Source organism: Tyto alba, unplaced genomic scaffold (genome assembly GCF_018691265.1).
Source record: "Tyto alba isolate M040663 unplaced genomic scaffold, T.alba_DEE_v4.0 Super-Scaffold_45, whole genome shotgun sequence".
NCBI lineage: Eukaryota > Metazoa > Chordata > Aves > Strigiformes > Tytonidae > Tyto > Tyto alba.
Genome location: NW_024881321.1, coordinates 24536316 through 24551979, shown reverse-complemented (window position 1 = coordinate 24551979; position 15664 = coordinate 24536316).

The following is a 15664-nucleotide window of genomic DNA, read 5'->3' as shown; positions in this document are numbered from 1 at the left end:
TGGGATGCTGTAAATAAAGAGGTGTGAGATTTTATGCAATAAAATAGTGAATGATAAATAACACACAATGGACGAGGTGTTGGTGATGATCTCAAATATATAAAAAGTAAACAGAAATCAGTTTCACTTGGATTCATCCATGAAAGGGAGCTCTAAATATAGTCAACTGGATGTTACTAGTGTTGTAATTTAGGAGTAAAAATACATAAAAAGTATGCACCTGGACTATTATTATATACTGGAAATTACTAAATTGATTGAGCTAAAATTTTGAGGGTGGTGATGATGCAACATAGTTTAATTCTGAACTAGGGAAAGAAACACTTTTCTCTAAAGTGCCCTGAGAACTTACAAAATATGCAGAATAAATATGATTTTATTAGATACTAAAACAAGCATCCTGGTTGCAAAGTTGTGTTTTAAATACAATGTCACGATAAGCACTTTTGAAGAAATTATCAGTTTAAATAAGGGTAGTTATAAACTTGGCACGGCAGATGGGTGCCGGTTTTTATTGTAAATGTTCTAATAAATATACAGGCATTAGATTTATCATAAATGCTGTTTTAAGAACACCAGGACAAGGAATGTTTTCTTCCTGAATCTCTGATTTCTACACTGTGCAGTTTATAAACTCCATAAACTTTTGATTAAAACTTTTGATTTATTTTTTTAAATATAGTTACTCTTGTTCATTTTGATATTCTAAAAGAACTAGCTGAAGACTTATGTTATAGCATAAAATTTAACATTGAGGGTATCTTGATAATTTGTCCTAAAACATACAAAAATCACTGAGATTGAACTCATTACTGTTATTCAGCCTATGGGCTTTGCTTAAGTTTAAAAGGTGTTTTATCTGGTTTGGCCAACAACACATTTCTGAAGATCTGCTGAAAATCATTACATAAACTCACAGAGAGCCTTATACCTAAGAAAGACCAGATAATGTAGATCACAGAGTCTTTATTGATGTGATATCTGATTCACATTGCCAAGATGAAAACAACAGATATAGACTCCACAGCATTTTAGAAGTAGGTAAAAATCTATCTAAACCAGCCTGACCTCTTATGTTAATGATTGTGTATTTTGTGAACAGTGTGAGTCCCCAGAAGTAGGAGGTCCACTGAGGAGTTTTGTCTTCCATGGTAAGTTTTCAATATGATGTCCTTCCTAATCTCTGCAAGCATGAGCCTTCTGACCTGACCTAGACCTCAGCAGGACCTGAAGCAAGTCCATCTCTCAAATACTTGTACACATCTGTATTTTCTTATGTCTAATAGCTGCTCAGAAGGGAAGCAGGGTGAATGTTTCTCTTATACCACCTTGACTATCTGTCTTAAAGTTCCACAAAGATATTTCCTCATTCTTTTTCATTTTATCTGGTTTGAGAGACTGCTTTTCACCACCAGCATTTATAAATATATTAACTTGGAAGCAATGTGTATCATCCTTCCATTTCAAGAACCCAGTGTGCACATCCCACCTCTTACAAACTGCTGTTTAGACTGTAATTTGAGCATCTTGTAATGTAATAAAACATTCTATATTTAAGATGTACCTTTGTTATATGTCTGTACAAACAAATATACATTTAGATGCTTCAACATAATTAATTTTAAAAAGGATTAATCTCCCCTTTAAAAAAAAAGTTTCTACTTTGACTTCTGATAACACACACAATATTTGCATAACATCTTAATTCACTGGAAGTTTCAGCATGTACAATATGAAAATCTGGACTGTTAATGATATTTAAAAAGTTAAATGCCCTCTCCCCTTTCCTTTAAAAAGAGTAAAAATCTACTTATTCATTATTTTTTATAAACCTCACAAGATTAGTCACCTGTGCATGTGGCACAAGGAGTACTTGTTTCTCACCTGACAACAGAGGGAATAAATGCAGCTAATTTAGACAATTTTCTGATTAGTATAAGAAGGTGAACTATATCCCACTCTTCATTTTCACTTCTGGGGCCCATCTGTCAGCTTCTGCATTTCTGAGAAACAACAATGTCTCAGCACTAAATTTGTTTGCTTTTCCTTTTCCTCCCGTCTGAACTTTCTTGGTTGAAACCACATCCATAATTAATCCCTGGGTTTTAATACCTTTGTAGACACAAATGTCTTCTGAGAATGCAAAACCTGAATTATGTGAGGCTCTTCCAAGGCAATTTAGTGTTTTAATATATGTATTTAGTCTAATGAAATCTCCTTGTGAATTTTCAGATTTTTCTGCAGCAGATCTAGCCCCAGTCCTAAATTGTCTGCTCAGTTTCAGACCAGAGTGTGATGAGATGAAGATCAATAAGAACAATTTCTGAGAAAATACAGCCATATGGGTCAGAAAGATGGAGAGTGAATCCAGTTACTTAGTACAATTTTGACAATATCAACAACAACAGGCTCCCTGTCAGGAGAAAAAAAAGATTTGATGCAGCCCCTTCAGAGCAGTATTTTGAAGGGTATAAAGAATTAGATGAACAATGAGAAGAGGCACTTGAAACACAGATATGTCAGCCATATCTTTAAGGTGGATCATCCCAGACCTTTTCTTCCTAGTGAGCTCTTCAAACCTCAGAAACTTAAAATAAATGTGCTGGATTTGTGTGAGTGGCAGGGAGTTTTGGTAGTGGAAGAGGGGCCACAGCGCTGGCCCCCTGGTGAGAAGCTTCTCAAAGCTCCCCTGGCACCAAGTCAGACCCACCTCTGTGCCAAGGCTGAGACAATTAGCTGCACCTCTGTGATAAGTTATTTAAGAAGGGGACCTGGGAGAAGGAGTTGGACTTGTGAGGAATTGCGAGGAGAACATCTGTGTGAACACTGAGGAGGGGAAAGGAGGGGGAGGTGCGCCAGTGTAGAGCTCCCTTCAGCCTGTGGTGAGATGACAGGGCCACCCCCCTGCCACCTACAGAGGTCAACAGTTGAACAGATGCAAACCTGCAGCCTGTGGAGGACCTCACACCAGAACAGGTGTTGCAGTTCAGCACTGAGAGGATTGCAACACGCAGGGGTGCCTCACACTGGAACAGCTTGGGAAACACTACAGCCTTTGAGAGGGACTCCTGTTGGAGAAAAGTTTTGGAGGACTGTCTCCTGTGAGTAGGGGATCACACTGGAGCAGTGGAAGAATGATAGAAGTTCCCCCACTCTGAGATGGAAAAAACAGTAGGACTGACCACATCCCCCATTACCTGTCCTCTGCATGGCTGGGGGGGAGGAGGTAGAGAAACTGGGATCAAAACTGAGCCCAGGAAGAAGGGAGGGGTGGGGGAAGGTGTTTTTAAGATGTGGTAATGCTTCTCACTGTCTTACTCTGTTAGTGTTGTTATTGTTTGAGTTAAAGTGATGTTTTTTTTTCTTTCCCTAATGAGTTTGACTTTTCCCTGTGACTGTAATGGGTGATTCATCCCTCTCTGTCCTTAGCTCAATTCCCAAGCCTTTTGCTTCATTTTCTCCTTCCCAGAACTAGGGGGTAGGAAAGGGGAAGTGAGCAGCTGCATGGTGCTCAGTTGCACTCTGAGCTCAAACCAGAACAGTAAATAGCAAAATATGTCACAGGAAATTGTATTTTATATGATAAAACTTGACATGACCAAAGAAGACAGCACAGAAATAAAACAGAAAAAGTAAAAAAAGGGCTTGGAGAGAATTCTTGCCCTGCCTATTGCATTTTTGCAAACAGGTCTCTAACTTCAGAATTGCTTTCAGTCAAGTCAGTGACTATCTTGGAGCTAACTGTACAATTCTTGTTCATAGGAGGATTTCTTCCATTCCTTCTGACATTTTACTTTCTGTTTCCTGGTCTTATCAGCATTCATTTGAGCTGCAGTCTTGCAGATCCTTGCAGGGACTTTTAATTGCTACTGCCATATACTGCAATCTTTGGATCTGCCTTTTACTCAGAAGGCTCAGTTATGCACCAGGGAAGTAGCAGTCTCTTCTAGAAAATTCACATTACCCATTCATTCTAAAAGGAGAATAGCCTAACATGGTGAACACACATGTGAATCATACACACTCTATCAAATAGGTTTAAATGGAGCTTTCATGAAATAGAACAAAATCTTTTTTTTCCAGATTTAAAAAGCAGCAACAAAAGAGAAGTTCTCTGTTCAATGTTATTTTTTTTAAAATTATTATTATTATTATTAGTTATTTATGCATAATAAATGAAACACTTCTCTGAAAGAGTTATTTTATTTTCTTGAGACACTTCAGAGGTTAATTTGTATTTCTGTATATACAAGATGCTTTTGTTACCAAGTGTCTAATTTTCTCTAGCCTCATATATGGAAAGGGTTTACATAAATCCTTTAAAATACTGGCAAGATCCCAACCTTACAAGGTCATTCTCAAGTTGCATAATTAGAATACTAATTGGTTTGCAAGTACTGTTCAGCATTTTGACACAGAGCTAAGAAAATAATACTAGAGGGTGCTCTTTATTTCAGCAGTGTTTCAAGAGCAATAAAATTAGTAACAATTATAAATAAAACAGTCTTAGTGTTGCCTAAAGCAAGAGGAGCTTGTTGAAAGATAGTTTCATGATAACTACCCTTAAAGCAAATGGAGTCTTGATCAAATAACATTATAGACAAGGAACACCAAGTAAACTACCTAAACATAGACATAAATCATGTTTATGATAACCTATCTAAAAGTTTTCTACAGTTTTGCAACAAGTTCCAGTACAGTTAGGAATTCACATTCTTCAAAGGCAGAAGTTTGTTGGAAAAGCTATATTAGTTTGCATGAATGTGTTTTTGTATTTTCATGTGTGCTCATTGTCTGTATGATTATATTGGCACACACAAAAGAATATGACTTGGTTGTCATCCTAAAATCTCTGCAGATTATCATGTGGGATTGTTTGCCAGAGAACCTGCTAAAGCACAGAATTTAATTATTTTAATGATGAATTTGTGAATCTCAAACAAGTGAGGAGAGGAAATTTCTATGAGAGAGAAGATATTTTGGGATGACCAAATTCATCAAGAATCTCATGAGATTAGATACCTTTCAAATAACTGCACATCACCAGAACATCTGTTTACTGCAAGGAGTTATACGAAAAATAGACAGTGAAGTTTCTCCAAAGATGTTTAACTGTTAGAAAATATTCTAACAAATAGAGGCAACTTTTTCTTGTGTGTGTTTTACATTCCAATGTCATAACCATTTAATCTGAAGTGATTTTGTGACCAGAGTATAGGAGTATATTAATCAGTACCTTCCATTTCTATCATGTAATGAAAGTACTTGGTATTCTTGATAAACATTCTACACTTAATTATAACACTATGTGATCCCTTACTCTCAGCTTCTTGGAGTTTCACCACATATCTCATCTATGATACAACAGGGCCTGGCACCCAGGAAATGCACATGGGGAAATTTTAGAATGGTTCTGAACAAGCTTTGTCCTATTAGAAGGACCAATTGCTTGTGCTTGTAGACAGTCATTCCCATTGGTGATTTCCTTCCACCACCCTTTCTTTTACAAACACAATCTCTCTCCTGCTTTTGACATCCCAGAACAGAAGGGAGAGACATCTCTTCAACAGACAGTGTTTCTGGGTAAACACAGCTAAGAGATGAGCTTGTGTTGGGGCCCTGAGCACCCTTCCTTGGGTTTGGATAAGCAGCCTGATACAGAACCATCTGGCCTGAAGCTGGTATGAAGAGTTGTTGGAAAAAGGGCTGGAAAAAGCTTTTCCATGAGCTCTCGTTCTTAATTTGGAACCTTCATTTCAGTTGGGTCTCTCACCCTGACTTTGCTTGTCTGTGGTCCCACTGAACTGGATCCAAAGCCTCACTCCTGGGCTGGCATCCCAGCCTGGCCTTGACACATCTCTGTCGCCATCTCCATGGCCTTACCAGGCTATCCTCACCACCCCCAATCGTGACCCCCAACTGCAGGCCCATTGTGGCAGGTGTACCCGCCCGATGAAAATAGGGCTTCCTGGCTGATGAACCTTTCCTGTACCCTTGTTCTCAGGGCGTTACGGCAGTTGGGGTCCTTGGATAATAGGGCTGGTGTTGACCACAGGTCAGATTCAGCTTGGTATAAATGGAGTCCCTGGGGGGAGCCATTTTGAGCTAGTCCCGCCTGCAGCAGTGTGCTGCAAGTAAGGACTCTCCCCTTGGGTTGGGATGCCACCCAAGGAAACTTCTCGGGGTTCCTATGGGTTAGGACACTGCCCTAACATGTTCCTTGTGGCTGACAGTCCTTTTATTTTATTAGGTGAGTGATCGAGCATTTTGGGTTGTTATTAAGACCCTGGATGGCGCTTTGGGTTGCCATTAAATCCCAGGAGTTTGTGTGGTGATAGTTTGTTCTCCTCTTGCAGACATCTGAACCTGCTGTTTGTATGTCTACGGAGTGTTGATGAATTGTGCATAAAAATAAATTTTATTTTTTATTGCTTATTTGTGAGTTTCTGCAACACCCATGTCCCAGCTTAGGCATCAGCCCATCCCCACCCCCTGGTAGGTGCCCAGTGACTGTGACTGTGGTTGGAGGTGAGGTTGCCCCTGTACCCCTCAGCTGCCCTGCTCCTGGCTGTCAGGTCCTGCCTTAACAGACCTTGGGGGGCCCCTGACCACCCCAGCACCCTGACTGCTTTGTTGTTCCTTATCCACAAACACACAGTCTGTCCTGTACTACATAATAAATCCCTGACCTCAAAATACACTTTTCTGAAAAGCACAGTGCAGCTGAAATAGTAAAAAGAACAGGAAAATTGAATTTTCCAGGTAGTTTTACAAAGGATAACATGAATACAGTGATGAGCCAGGATACGGCTCTGTTTTTGCTTAATGAAGAACTATGAAAGCAATTTCAATTTGTCAGATGAGACTCATTGATTCATCTGACAGAGTTAAGCAATATGAATGTAAATGCTACCAGTCAATTTAGCTTTATAGACAAAAAAAAAAAAAAAAGAGATAAACATCTGTTTGTTTGTTTGTTTGTTTTTTTTCTCATTGATGAGTTTACAGGTTTGGTTAATAATAGAAATTATGCAGAAACATTGTAGATGCACAATATTTTTGTTAAGCAGGTGACTGAGTACCTCACAGTAATTTGATTGATAACACTGTCTAGTATAAAAAAGTATATGTTAAAATAATTTAGAACAGTTAACAGGGATAGCTCAAACTATTTAAAAAGGATCATCACCTGATGGGGATTTTTCAGTGGTGTTCTGCTACCTGCAATGCTGTTAATTAAAAAATTGGACAGAAATATAAATCACTACTGATAACACTTCCACATGTAAAAGGGGCTGTTACAGTGAGGAGTAATAACTATCAAATCAATCAAAGGCAGATAACTGGATCATTTGGTGAGCTAAGTCCATTCAAAGAAAATGCAATTTAATGTAGCTAAAATCAAAGACACACATCCAAAAACAAGTTAATGCCTACATAATAGAGACTGTTCAGAAAATCAGTGGTGGGATGGAAGGGCCTTTGCTGATGAACATATTTTTATGGCAGAGGACACAGTGGTGGGTTTTTCTAGGGTTAGCTGCAACCCAAAATCTCATCACTATCTCACACTTCAAGTAATCATCTGCTGTACTCAGTGTGAGTATAATTTAGGCAAGATAGATGGTCCCTCCTCCTCATTACAACTGGAAAAATTAGCTCTGCACATCATAGTAGCTTGACATGTTTTCCTGTCTTTTCCCATTCATATTTTTATTTGTATTATCTTTCTTTCACTTCTCTCTTTCCAGTTGCTTGAGAAACACAACAGTGAGATTATCCACTGTTGCAAGGTAAAGCAAAGCATCATATAGGAAAGTGAGAGAAGCATTTACAAATAGGAAAAAGGCTATTAGTAGGTCTTGTGAGAAGGAGGACTGGTCTGTAGGGCACTATGGGGATCTACATCTAAGAGTGAAAGACTAAAGTTAAGTGAAAGACAAAAGGAGGCAGACCCTCACTCTCATCCATGATTTCTAAAACTTTCCTGAGACTTACAGAAACATCAAAATAATTGTTGGGATGAAAAAAAAAATAATAAAAAAAAAATCAATTTCAGCTATACAGCTGAGAAGTCTTAAGAAATCTCTGGCTAGCGCTACCCTTGAATGTAAGATAGGAAACAACCATAATCAGTGCAGAGATTTTATCTATGTACTATGGTGTAGACACTGTTACATTTCAAATTCTGAATGCAATATTTTTATTTTTATGTTTAAAAATGTATGTTGAAAAACTGAGGGGAACTGAGAATGGTAAAATTTGTGCAATAGATGAAACATCTTAAAGTGGGAATTTCTATCTCTTAGATTCCTAGTAGGTCATAATAAAAAATAAAAATCTCTGATAGAAAATGTCTTTTCTTCCCCTGAAGGAGAGAAAATATCGAGAGTTAAGTAACATTTTTTTCCCAGTGAAAGAGATACATATGAACAAATCAGTGGTTAGATAATGGTGCAACCAAAATCAAACCTTTATATTTGAATTAATTTGGAAGTAGATTTGACCAATGTTTACTTTCTAAAGGATTTGCTGAGAAACCTTTCACCATCCATGGAAATATACAGTACCTGACTAGACATGGTCCTGAGCATCCTGTTCCACCTGGCCCCACCCTAAGCAGGGGAGTTAGTCCACTTTGAGAACACCTTCCAACCTAGGTAACATTTCTGTGATTCTGTAATTTTATAATATGTTATGTTACATGGTACAAAGACCCTTGTGAGTTTTAAATGAACATGTTAACTTTGCTCCTCACAAAAAACAGAAACAAACCCATGTTACTGAAAAGAAAAGCAGTCTTAAGATAGTTTTAAAATATTGCTTCTAGATGATGAGGAAGCTTTAAGCAATAAATGCTGTAATACCAGGAAGGGACTTATTTTCTAATATAGCTGTCCATGCATATTTTTCCATATCATAGCTTCATATCTAGTGTCAAATGTTAACAGTGCTAAGGAGCTTTAGACCAAGTTGTCCAGACAGCTAAACTTTTAGTACAACATTTTTGTGCAATAAATCATAGATCTGCAATGTTGAATCAAGAAGGTGAGCTATTGTCTCTAAATCAATTTTATGTTGCTTTTAAATAAATGTTATCTCAACTGGATACTTCTTAGACATGAGAAATTAATATACAAAACAGCGTTAGTGTTAAAGATTCAAATCCCCTTTTTTCCCATTATAATTAATAATTAAACTGTTAATTTCAAAAAATACATGACATCAATGAAAGATTTATTTTTTGGGAGGGAAGGAGAAAAATAATGAAGTGGTTATATTTAATTTAACCAATACTTTCTAGTTACATTAATCACTTGTTAGAATATAATGATAATTAACAGAATTACAAAAGTGTCAGAAAGCTCTGACATGTACAGTGATATCAATTTAAATCTTGCTTATAAAATAAAACTTGTATATGTGGTAAATTTTTGAAAAAAAACATTTAAGCTACACAATATTAACACATGGAAGTTTCTTTTCTGCACATACTTAGGAACTACATAAGTATTTTCAAATTAGATAATTTTCTGTAAATTTCAGGGGCAAAATTAGATGTATTGAGTTGAAATTCTTGCTAGAGAAAAATAGAAATGGAAGATGTATGTATTTACTTTCTTCAGTTTTCAGAAGGAAAGGTTCTCATTTTTTATGATGGAATTATATGTTTATTCTTAAACTTGTTTTGTACAGAGAGAAGAGTCTGAAGACTGATTTAGTGAAATCAAATATTTCAGAACACTTCAAAACTTTAAAAAATGAAAACTCTTGTCTTGACATTTAATCCCAGCTCATCCTGGAAATATGTAAATTCTAGTACAGTCAGACTAAGTTTCTTGCTATTGCTTCATGAAAATTATAACTAAAGCAGAAGGTTTTGTTAGGTTTCACTGATAAAAGTCTTGAACTTGAGTGCTTTATTTCATCTGTTAAATTTGAAATCAAGTGGGTAGAAACAAGGGAATAATTAGAAATTCAGAAACATTTTTAAGTAAAGGTAAAAATTAAATAAGACTAAAGGAATCAGTACATTAGAGTTTGCTATGCAGCTAAAATGTTCTACAAAATTTTGGTGCAGAGGGATAAGGTCATAGGCCAGAGAACTGATAATCTCTAAGTGTTAAAAATATGATTCAGTTCCATTAATAGTATATATTTGGTGTAGTTGGTCTCTTAAATTCCTTAAAAAAAAAAGTGCACAAAACAGAAATATTTTTAAAATTAAGAAGAAAACCAATTAAATTTTTAAAGGTTAAAGGCTACAGGGCATATTCTAGTTGTTTCCAGAATTTCTGTCCCCTTTTTTAATGTCTATTCAAATACCGACAAAATCCTACAAGAGCATACCAAAGAGGCTTGACTCTGCACTTACAAAAGGCAACAGAATTACCATGATACAATTCAGAATTAATCTCGGTATTAACGATGTGTGCTCTGTCTCAAGAATGGTCAATTTTAAGAGGTTTTCTGTAAAAACTGTAGCCACCATGACTGCCACAAGTCACAGTGAGCAATAATCCTACTTGACATTTACTCACATACCTGTGATGTTCCCAGCCTTCATGTACATGGGAAGTAGCAATGTTTTGTAGTTTTCAAATACAAAATCTCCATACGCAGTTGGATAAGGAATAGGACAAGGCCACATAGTCACACTTTTGGGGGGAAAATGCAACTCTTAAGTGCCTTTTTATGTGGTCTTTCTGTTCATCCATCACAGTTAAGCAAAAGGGGCAGAATAGAAAGTTCTGCATCTCTCACTTGCTGATAAAATTTATTCCGCACAAATGCTTCATTTGGATGTGCTTTCATGTTGACCCAAGTTTATGGAGGGGTTCTCTTTTTTAAATAACTATGTCTTATAGTCAACTTTAAATCTACCAATTCCTACTTTATTTTTTAATTATTGAAACAACAGCATAATATGAAAAATGACTAACCAAAAAAAGTCATGCCAAAACAGAAACAATAGCCTATTAGTCACTTCCAAGGACATCTTTATGTAATTTCCCTCTGACATCTCTTAGCAAATGCATTCATAATTTAATATATCTACAGCAGTACAAATGCTTAGTCTGAAGTAGCCAAGAGTTGCTGATGGCAGATTTGGAATTAGAACTAATGTGGCTGCTTGCCCAGAGTGAAGCAAGTCTGTTGCATATTTTGGATTTGTGCTTAAACTGTAAGGAGAAATATATAAACATGTGTCAGTTAAATCTCTTTTGTCTAGTGTCCATTTCTGTTGTTGCCATTAACATCCTGATGCACAGGATTATTGAACTACTCTCTGTTTTGAGCTAACATTTTTCCAAGTGGTCCGTACTTATTTGATCCCTTTCTTTATGCAAACTGTACACTTACTGCTGCAGTTTATTCAGGTGCTAGATTTTAATCTCTATATGGTCAAGCAGAAAATCCTGGAACTTCCCGTTGCTCCCCTACAATAATGAACATTTAAAAATCTTCCAATATTGGTCATTCTATTTACTAGTTGCTTATATTTCTTCCATGGAGAGGTTTAAATTCTCATATACTTTACTGTGAATTATTCCCAGCTACTCAGAGCCTTTCAGAAAAGCCAGTGCTATAAAGGAAGCCAACATGGCAATATTTGCTATTCTTATATACACAGTGATACCTACATGGTCAAGGAATTTAGCATGTCCAACAATGAACTACTAATCCAAAGATTTGTAATGAACTAGTAGTTCAAAATCACAACTTCACTTATGCAAGTAGGATAGAATCATAAAATAATTGAGGTTTGAAGGGACCTTTTAGAGGTCCCCTAGACAAACTCCTTGCGCAAATCAGAGCTATGCAACAGTTAAAGCAGATTGCTTATGGTCTAGTCCATCTGAGTCTTGAATATATCTGAAGATGGAGATTCTGCAGCCTCTCTGGGCAACTTGTTCTAGTGTTTGATAACTCCTATGGTGAAAAAAAACTGATACAGATTTTCCATTTTTCAACTTGTTTTTGTTGTCTTGCATTTTTCCACTGTATAATTCTGAAAATCTGTATCTTCTTTGCATCCTCTCTTTAATAAGCTGTAGACAGCAATAAGTCTCTCACGGAACCTTCTCTTCTTCAGGCTAAACCTATGTCTTTCCCTCAGCCTCACCTCATATTTCATTTGTTTCAACACCTGACTGTCTTGCTAGGCCTCTGATGGACTCTTTCCAGTTTGTCTATGTCTTTCTTGTGCTGGGGAAACCATATATGGTCACAGCATTCCAGGTGTGGTCTCACAAGTGCTGACTAGAGAGGAAGAATCACCTTCATCCACCTGATGGCAATTTTTTTCTTAATATGTCCTAGGATGCTGTTGTCCTTATTTCCTGCAAAGACACATTGCTGGCTCCCATTCACTTTGGTTTCCACCAGGATTCTATGTCTCTTTTATATATATATTTTATATATATATGCTTCTTGGGAGTCTCCACCTACCACTCATTCAAGGATACCTTTTCAGTGTTTCTCTTTCTATGCAACATTGCACACAGGCTTTTGCATCTGCAGAGTCTCTGTGAAGATCCTGTTAGATCTCCTGTTTATTCCTAATTTTGAAATAGTAATTTTCTGTCCTCGAACATTTTAAATAAGGATTTCAGACATTGCATCTGACACTATATAATGTGTTTGTTTTTTAATCACTAGTCTAGATGTCTTTTAATATGCAGCTGCACAGCATTCTTGCATTTGCTGGGTATTGCCTGCCGAATTTCTGAAGTCCAGATTTTTCTTTTCTCTAACAGTTGATTCCTTGTATATCTAAATGCCTACTTAACTTTTAAGTTTGTGAGTAGTTTCTCTGAAGTCCATTCCATTGATTAATGTTAAGCATGATCTTAATTGCATTGTTGGACTGTGGCCAGAATGACTGATGTCTCATCTGTTGCAAGCTATTAATGACTCCCTGTAATCAATGCAGATGTAGTGAGGAAACAGGATGCTTTTTATCACAGTGAAGGGATGTCTGTCTCCTAAATTTAGTTATCTAAAACTTAGGTTAAAATTTAAGACTAGAAAGTGTAAACTACTAATCTGTGGTCTCTGGGATACAAAAGAGAGAAACTAAGAGCTTTACAAAAGCCATTTTCCCATTGCAGTGAAGGTAAAGTATTCGTTGCAGCTATATTTTTTCTCATTGTTTTCATTAGAAGGAAGGCAGGCAACTGACTCAGAATGCATGATAAACTTCATATAACAGAGGCAGTGAGAGATGAATAATTTTTGATAATCAAAATCATGTTGCCACACTACAGTACTTGAATGATGGATATTAAGTACATGGGATAGTTTTATTTTTTTCCCTACTCTTGTGCCACAGAAAGCACAATACAGAAGACTGTCCTTACCTGTTGACCAGTATAAAGAGGAATACACAACTGCTAAAGAACCTCAACATCTGGGGTCTATGTTTCTTACAGCAACTCATTAGAGGAATCACAAGAGGAAAAAACGTCTTGATCCAATTCTTAAAAGCATATAGATTAATTCAAAGTTCAGTGTGCTAATAAACATAAAGTATTCAAACTCTGATTCTTTGTGAAAAGGGTAAGTCTCACCCACCAAATTACACTGTAATAATAACTAATTTTAAGTTCAGAATGTTAGAGGTTTTAAGCAGGAATATATCTCTAAAAGCCAAATAAGCAGAGAAATATTGAAAAAAACCCAGCCAGTCAAACCCTAGCTCTAAGAAACAATAGAACATAGTCTTGCAGAAGGAAAATAAAATTATGCAAAATGTAGAATAGTCCAAATAAAATCAAGTGGGTAGAGAAAAAAAAAATACAAAAACAAACACAAACTTAAATATTAAACCTAAATGAAGGAAGGCATAAAGTAAAAACAGTCTGGTATAAAATTTTCTTTGACCTCACTAGAAGTAGGTTCTATACAAAGAGCTGAAAGGATTCCTATATAAACATGGATTAAACAGACTGCACAGAGGAAATAGGATACATTAGAGTCGAAACATTAAATTTTTTAAAAACATACATATTTAATATTGAGGAAGATAGACAAACCATGTCCCTTAAAGCTGAAACTTCATCTTTATGAAAGATGTGTCTCAGAAACTTTCTCACATATGTAAATAGTGGTGGTTTTAAAGAAAAATTAATGAAATAAGCACATTGCCTGGACTAGAGATTGTTCAACCAATAGTTCTAAAAGAAATCAGATTTAAAATTGCTGAACCTTTAGATGTAGTATGTACCATCCGTAGCATTCTTGCACAGGAGAATTGAATGCAGTAAACACAATGTCACTTTTTTAAAAAGGCCTTGGCTAGCCTGAGGAGCCATAGGCCAGAGGAAATGCAACAGAGGACAGAATGAAAAATAAAATACAAGGCACAAGAATCAGAACACAGAGAAATAATAACCCCTAAACTGTAATTTGACTTCCAGATACAATGTTTGAAATGATAGCAGGAATATAATTAGTGGTCTTGTTTGTAAGTATAGTATATTTGGAGAAAAATAACATTTTCAGAGGTAACTTGTGTCTCTCACCTTTGAAGAAGTTAGCAAGCAAAGGAAGATATATGATCCACTCAACATCCCTGTATTACTCCATCTGGAAACACTTCTAATTTCCTACAACCTAATGGTTGAGGTTGGAAGAGATATCTGGAGGTCAACTTGTCTAACTCCCCTGCTCAAACAGGGTCAGCTACAGTAGGATTCCCAGGACCATATCCAGAAAGTATAGCCACAATTGCACTTAATTCTGGAGAAGGATCACAGTATCAAAAATCTCTCTGTGCTCTCCCTCCCTGCTGATGCTTATAGAGATGAGCTATAGGTGATCAGTCTGTCTAAAGCTGTGGTGGAGTTCAAAATTATGTAGGACACCATTGGAATTGGATCACAAGGTATGCTGCAGCCAAAAAATAAGTACAGATACAGCCACAGCATATATAGATCTGTTAAGAAAAAAAAAAAAATAACTAGTCTTGCTACCAAGCTAATTAAATTAACAGTCACAGAATAAGAAATAAAGTCTTTCAATAACTAAAAAATAAATGAAAGGTAGAAATAAAGGAGGAACAAATTGACACTTATTGTAGTGGAAATAAGGTACAGTGAAGTTCCCCAAAACTTGTGTGGAGTTGTTAACATGTTTATAAAGTATATGGAAAAGGGAGTAAAAAATAAGGCAACAAGATTTACTGATACAATTAGAGTAGTGAAAACTAAAATTTTACTAAAAATCTTCAGAAGAACCTTAGAAGTTTGAAAGACTGAGTGATATTTTATACGTAAAACATAACTGAAGAGGACAAACAACTCTAGTCATATATGCAGAGTGATATGTTGTTAATTATCACAGTTCAGGAAAAGGGTCTTAGGGTCATCCTAGATAATTTTCTGAAAACAGTAGAACAGAATCCATAAAATTAAAAATGTTCATAATGCGTCTATCTGGAATTGAGTTAATTCTTTTCACAGCAGCCTGTATGGTGGTATGTTTCAAATTTGTAATTAAAGCAGTGTTGATGAAACACCGGTGTTTTGGCTGTAATAGAACAGTAATTGTACAGAAATGAAGATTTTTTTAGTTTTGTTTCTGTTTGAACTTTTTTCCACTCTGACACCCCAACCAATAGACCAGGGGTGCTCAAGAAGTTGTGAAGGGACGAAGCTGG